This window comes from Mobula hypostoma, chromosome 7 (genome assembly GCF_963921235.1).
Source record: "Mobula hypostoma chromosome 7, sMobHyp1.1, whole genome shotgun sequence".
Classification (NCBI taxonomy): Eukaryota; Metazoa; Chordata; class Chondrichthyes; order Myliobatiformes; family Myliobatidae; genus Mobula; species Mobula hypostoma.
Genome location: NC_086103.1, coordinates 13,051,315 through 13,057,314, shown reverse-complemented (window position 1 = coordinate 13,057,314; position 6,000 = coordinate 13,051,315). Strand labels below are relative to the sequence as shown.

Genomic DNA, 6,000 nt, shown 5'->3' with positions numbered 1-6,000 from the left:
TTTGTCCTCCACAGCCGTCTGTGGCAATGAATTCCACTGATTCACCACGCTCTGGCTGAGTCCTCATCTCTCTTCTAAACGGATGTTCTTGTATTCTGACATCGTGCCCTCTGGTCCTAGACTCACCCCCATGATTGAACGATAACCTAGTACCATAAGATGGACTCAGCCACACCTGTCACCTGCCAGCTTGTACTCATAAAACCGAGAACAGTACAGCACAGTGCAGTTCCTTTGGCCCATGATGTTGTGCTGACCCTTTAACCATACTCAAAATTAATCCAACCCTTCCCTCCCACATAATCCTGCATGTTTCGATTATCCATGTGCCTGTTTAAGAGTCTCGTAAATGTCCCTAATGTAGTTTACATTAAGGGTAAGTTTTTTACGCAGAGAGTGGTGAGTGCGTGGAATGGGCTGCCGGTGACAGTGGTGGAGGTGGATACGATAGGGTCTTTTAAGAGACTCCTGGACAGGTACATGGAGCTTAGGAAAATAGAGGGTTATGGATAACCCTAGGTAATTTCTAAGGCAAAGACATGTTCGGCACAGCTCTGTGGGCCGCAGGGTCTGCATTGTGTTGCAGGTTTTCTATGTCTCTGTGTATCTGCCTCTACCACCACCCCTGGCAGTGTGTTGCACTCTGTGTAAAAAACTACCTCTGTAATCCCCCCTACACTTTCCTCCAGTCACTTTAAAGTTATGCTCCCTCGCTTTAGCCATTTCCACCCTGGGAAAATATCTCTGCGGTCCAATGATCTATGCCCCTTATCGTCTTGTACACCTTAAACTTTACCAGCATCCCAGCTGCGATACTGAACGGCCTGACTGATGATTCAGAATCAGGTTTAGTGTCTCCGCCATGCATCATGAAATTTGTTACCTTTGCAGCAGCAGCACAATGCCATACACCATTATAGAGACAAAACTGTGAATTGCAGTAGGTATAAATATATTTATTTTTAAATAGTTAAATTAATAAGTAGTGCAAAAAATAATAATTAGAAAATAGTGAGGTAGTGTTCATGGGTTCAATGCCCATTCAGAAACCGGATGGCAGAGGGGAAGAAGCTGTTCCTGAATCATTGAGTGTGTGTCTTCAGGCTCCTGTACCTCCTCCCTGATGGTGGCAATGAGAAGAGGGCATGTCCCGGGTGATGGGGGTCCTTAATGATCGACGCTGCTGTTTTGAGGCACCGCTCCTTGAAGATGTTCTGCATGCTGGGGAGGCTGGTGCCCGTGATGGAGCTGACTGAGTTTACAACTCTCTGCAGCTTATTCCGATCCTCTGGAGTGACACCCCCCATATCAGACAGTGATGCAACCAGTGAGGATGCTCTCCACTGAGCGTCTGTAGGAATTTGTGAGTGTTTTAGGTGACATACCAAGCCTCCTCAGCATTTTAGATTTCTCCAGGCCCTGCCCCTCCATGAACCTGTCCAAGTGCTTCTCAACCACTTTCTCTGGCAGCTCGTTCTGTAAACTCACCACCTTCTGGGTGGAGACGTTGCCCCTCAGGTCCCTTTTAGATCTTTTCCCTCTTACCTTACATCTATGCCCCCTAGTTTTGGACTTCCCTACCCTGGGGAAAATACTCTTACCTTATGCCTCTCATAATTCTAACAATTCTGTAAGGTGGCCTCTCCCCTCCGTCTCCTACACTCCAAGGAATGAAGACTGGGCCTGGACAAGCTCTCCCTGTAACCCAGGCCCCATAGTCCTGGCAGCAGCCTCCTAAACCTCTTCTTAGGGAGTCCTGGGGTGGGTTCTCTTTTCTTTCCGATTTTGATATTTTCCCCATGAGCTAACCAAGGGGAAAGACGGGCTGATCCCACTGTTGGTGAGGAAGATACGGTCTCACTAGAGAGGTTAACGCACTCATGAGCAACCAAAGAAAGTTAAAACCCTTCAGCTACCAGCTGGTAACCTGGCCAAGACACAGAGCGATGACTAACTTCAAGACAAGTTCTCGCTCGTCCCCTCTCGCCACTGTAAAGGTTTGAGCTCTTCAAACCTTGTAACCCAAACATTTTAAAACTCTGAGGTCATTTGCTTTCTTCTCTAACAAAGACATATTCAGCAGAGAAGATATGATCATGGACTGTCTGTCCCACTCCAATCAGGTGAGCCACCCCAGGACCACCAGGCTCAAAAATAGTGACTTTCCCTCAGCAGTAAGGCTGATCAACACCTCCACCCGCTAACCCAGCCCTCCATTACTTTATCATTTCATGTCAGAGTCACCTTCTGAACCTAGTGTCACTTTATGGACATACAATCTAAGTGTATAAGATATCATGCATTCATATTTATTGTGTTTTTCTATTATTATTGCAATCTTCATCTTATTGTGTTTTTGTGCTCCGTTAAATCTGGAGCAACAATTATTTCAACTCCTTTATCCTGTGCACTGGAAATTACATTAAACTATCTTGAATGTGGATCTAAAAATTCTGAGTTTTTTTTGGCTCTCCTCTCTAAGAAAGATATTTTCGAGAGAGAGAAAGAAAGAGGAGAGAGGGGCAAGAGAGACAGAGAAAGAAAGAGGGAGGGAGAGAGGGAGGGAGAGAGAGGGAGAGAGAGAAAGAGAGAGAGCGAGAGAGTCAGAGAGAGAGAGAGAGGTGTCAGCAACCCTACGGCAGCTGTAACTAGTTTGGATTTTTTTAACCCCAGTTGGACTGCTAACTAGGTCAACAAAGGAAATAGTGTTTCAGATTCACCTCCCTCCCCTCCGCACTCTCCTCCCCGCCTGTGTAAGTGGCAGCGAAGAGGGAGAGACAGACTTACCGCTAACAGAAGCCACACATCTGTCTGGCTGTCTGTCTGTCTCACTCACTCACTCACTCACTCACTTTCTGTGTCTCGGCTCCGAGCTACACGGCCCCTTTGGAACCGACCAGGTAGGATGTCAGCGGTGCGTACGGAGCGGGTTCGCAGGCAGAAACCGGGCTGGAAACAGCGGGGGAGGCGCGCTGGCGAGGACCGGGCGAGCCCCGGCTCGACACAGAACGCGCAAACTGCTGGGGGAACTCGGCAGGTCGGGCAGCATCCCTGGAGGGGGAATAAACAGTGCCGAGACCCTTCGTCAGGCCCACATAGTGGTCAGCAACACAAGAGTCCGATCGCGGCTTTCGGCCCGACATACCTATGCTGCCCCTGGGGCTCGCCCGAGAATTACTTACCTGTTCGGGGCCAGAATATGCAGACGATACGATGCAAACAGAGGGACAGATGGGCGAGGAGACGGGGGATGGGGTGGGATGGGGGTGAGGGTTGAGGTGTCTAGCGCAATGAGGTCGGTGAGGTAAGGAGACCGGGTAATCTTTCTCAGAGGAGATAATCAGAATCGGGTTTAATATCAAGAGGAAGACATGTCCGGGGTGATGGGGGTCCTTAATGATGGATGCCGCCTTTTTTTGGGGCAGCGCCTTGATTGCCCATGATGGAGCTGACAGAGTTTACAACTTTCTGAAGCTTTTTCGGATCCTGAGCAGTGGCCCCTCCGGACCAGACGGCGAGTCCGTATACCTCCACAGTTACTGCCTGACCCGCTGAGTTCCTCGGCGTCTCTGCGTTTCTCCGGAGACCCACCCTCTCCGTCTCTCCTGTCTCCTCTGTCCACTGAGTGACCTCTCTGCCGTTCGACCAGGGTCCAGGCGAGGTTCACGAGAATGATCCCGGGAATAAAAGGGTTAAGGATAGGTGGAGGGGCCGGTAGTGCTGAGCAAACGGAGAGTCTGTAGAGATACTTGGATCGATTGGGAGAATGGGCAAAGAAGTGGCAAATGAAATACAATGTTGGAAAGTGTATGGTTATGCACTTTGGCAGAAGAAATAAACGGGCAGACTATTATTTAAATTGGGAAAGAATTCAAAGTTCTGAGATGCAACGGGACTTGGGAGTCCTCGTACAGGATACCCTTAAGGTTAACCTCCAGGTTGAGTCGGTAGTGAAGAAGGCGAATACAATGTTGGCATTCATTTCTAGAGGAATAGAGTATAGCAGCAGGGATGTGATGTTGAGGGTCTATAAGGCACTGGTAAGACCTCACTTGGAGTACTGTGGGCAGTTTTGATCTCCTTATTTAAGAAAGGATGTGCTGACGTTGGAGAGGGTACAGAGAAGATTCACTAGAATGATTCTGGGAATGAGAGGGTTAACATATGAGGAACGTTTCTCCACTCTTGGACTGTATTCCTTGGAGTTTAGAAGAATTGAGGGGAGACCTTATAGAAACATTTCAAATGTTGAAAGGCATGGACAGAGTGGATATGGCAAAGTTGTTTCCCATGATGGGGGAGTCTAGTACGAGAGGGCATGACTTAAGGATTGAAGGGCGCCCATTCGGAACAGAGATGCGAAGAAATTTTTTTAGCCAGAGGGTGGTGAATCTATGGAATTTGTTGCCACGGGCGGCAGTGGAGGCCAAGTCATTGGGTGTATTTAAGGCAGAGATTGATAGGTATCTGGGTAGCCAGGGCATCAAAGGTTATGGTGAGAAGGCAGGGGAGTGGGACTAAATGGGAGAATGGATCAGCTCATGATAAAATGGCGGAGCAGTCTCGTTGGGCCGAATGGCCGACTTCTGCTTTGTCTTATGGTCTTATGGTCTAACGTATGAGGGACGTTTGGTGGCTCTCGCTGGAGCTTAAGGGAAAGGGTGGAGGATATTATTGAAACCTATTGGATGAAAGTGGTGGGGGGGGTGATGTCAGAGGTAGGTTTTTGAAACACCAGGGGTGGTGGTTGAGGCAAATACATTCCGGACATTTAAGAGACTCTTAGATAGGCGCATGGATGACAGGAAAAATGAAGGGCTATGTGGGAGAGGAGGGGAGGGGGGAGGGCTAGCTTGATCCTGGAGTAGGTTAAAAAGCGCCCCCCTCCTCCATTTCTAACCAATTTTTACAGCCGCCACATTGGGAGTGTCCTGACCAACTGCATCACGGGTACAGAAATTGTTGGGCATCTGACAAAGGATAGCGAGGACTCCTGAGGGGATCCTCAGGGTTTCTCTTCCACCTATCAGAGATATTTATCCAGAGAGTTGTGTCCAGAGGGCACTTAACATTGTCAATGATCCTTCCCATATGTCCAACAATCTCTTTGACCCCCAACCATCAGGCAGAAGGTACTGTAGCATTAGGAGAAGGATTGTAGGACGGGAAACAGCTTCTTCGCCCAGGCTGTGAGACTATAAACTCCCTGCCACCACCCAGGTCTCATCAAGTATGAAGCACCAGTAGCATTATACTGTTTACTTTTTAACTTGTATGGTAAATGCACCTTATTATTTGTTAATTTACTTGTGGTAATACTACTTTGTGTTATGTGTGTGAGTCAAATGTGCTGTGTTGTGTGCCCTAGTCCAGAGGAACGTTGTTTTGTTTGGTGGTATACATGTGTGTGGTGTGTGTGGGTTATACGTACTGTGTTGTGTACCCTAGCCCAGAGGAACGTTGTTTTGTTTGGTGGTATACATGTGTAGAGTTGTGTGTGTATTATATGTACTGTGCAGTGCACCTTGGTCCAGAAGAAATTGTTTTGTTTAGCCACATACATATGTACAGTTGAATGACGATAAACTTGAACTTGTAAAGGATTGGATGTGAGAGGAAATCGGGAAATAACACGAGGAGGCATAATTGTAAAGTAATTGGTGGAAAGTATAGGGGGGATGTCTGAGGTAGGGATTTTCACACAGGGAGTTTTGGATGTGTAAGACAGACTGCCAGGGGTGGTGGTCGAGGCAGGTACATTGTGGGAAATAAGAAACTCTTAGATGGGCAGGTGGATGATAGAAAAATGGAAGGCTATGTGGGAGTGAAGGATTAGATTAATCTTGGAGATTAAGAGGCTGGCACAGCATTGTGGGCTGAAGGGCCTGTACTGTGCTGTAGTGTTCTGTGTTTATTCATATTTTTAAAAAATATATATGCATTGGGACATTAGGGAGATTAGATACATTAAGGACATTTAAGAAACTCTTAGATAAGCAG

General features: G+C 47.5%; 1 protein-coding gene across 5 annotated transcripts in view; it reads left to right on the top strand.

Moving 5' to 3' along the window:
* Positions 1–2,746: 2,746 nt before the first annotated feature.
* LOC134349140 (synaptopodin) overlaps positions 2,747–6,000 on the top strand; it is a 108,344-nt gene continuing 105,090 nt past the window's right edge. For 2 of the 5 annotated variants that reach the window (XM_063053046.1, XM_063053044.1), the window contains exon 1: positions 2,747–2,900. The gene's annotated coding sequence lies outside the window, so the exon portion shown is untranslated. The remainder of the gene's footprint in view (positions 2,901–6,000) is intronic. The other 3 variants (XM_063053043.1, XM_063053045.1, XM_063053047.1) reach the window with 2 other exon arrangements.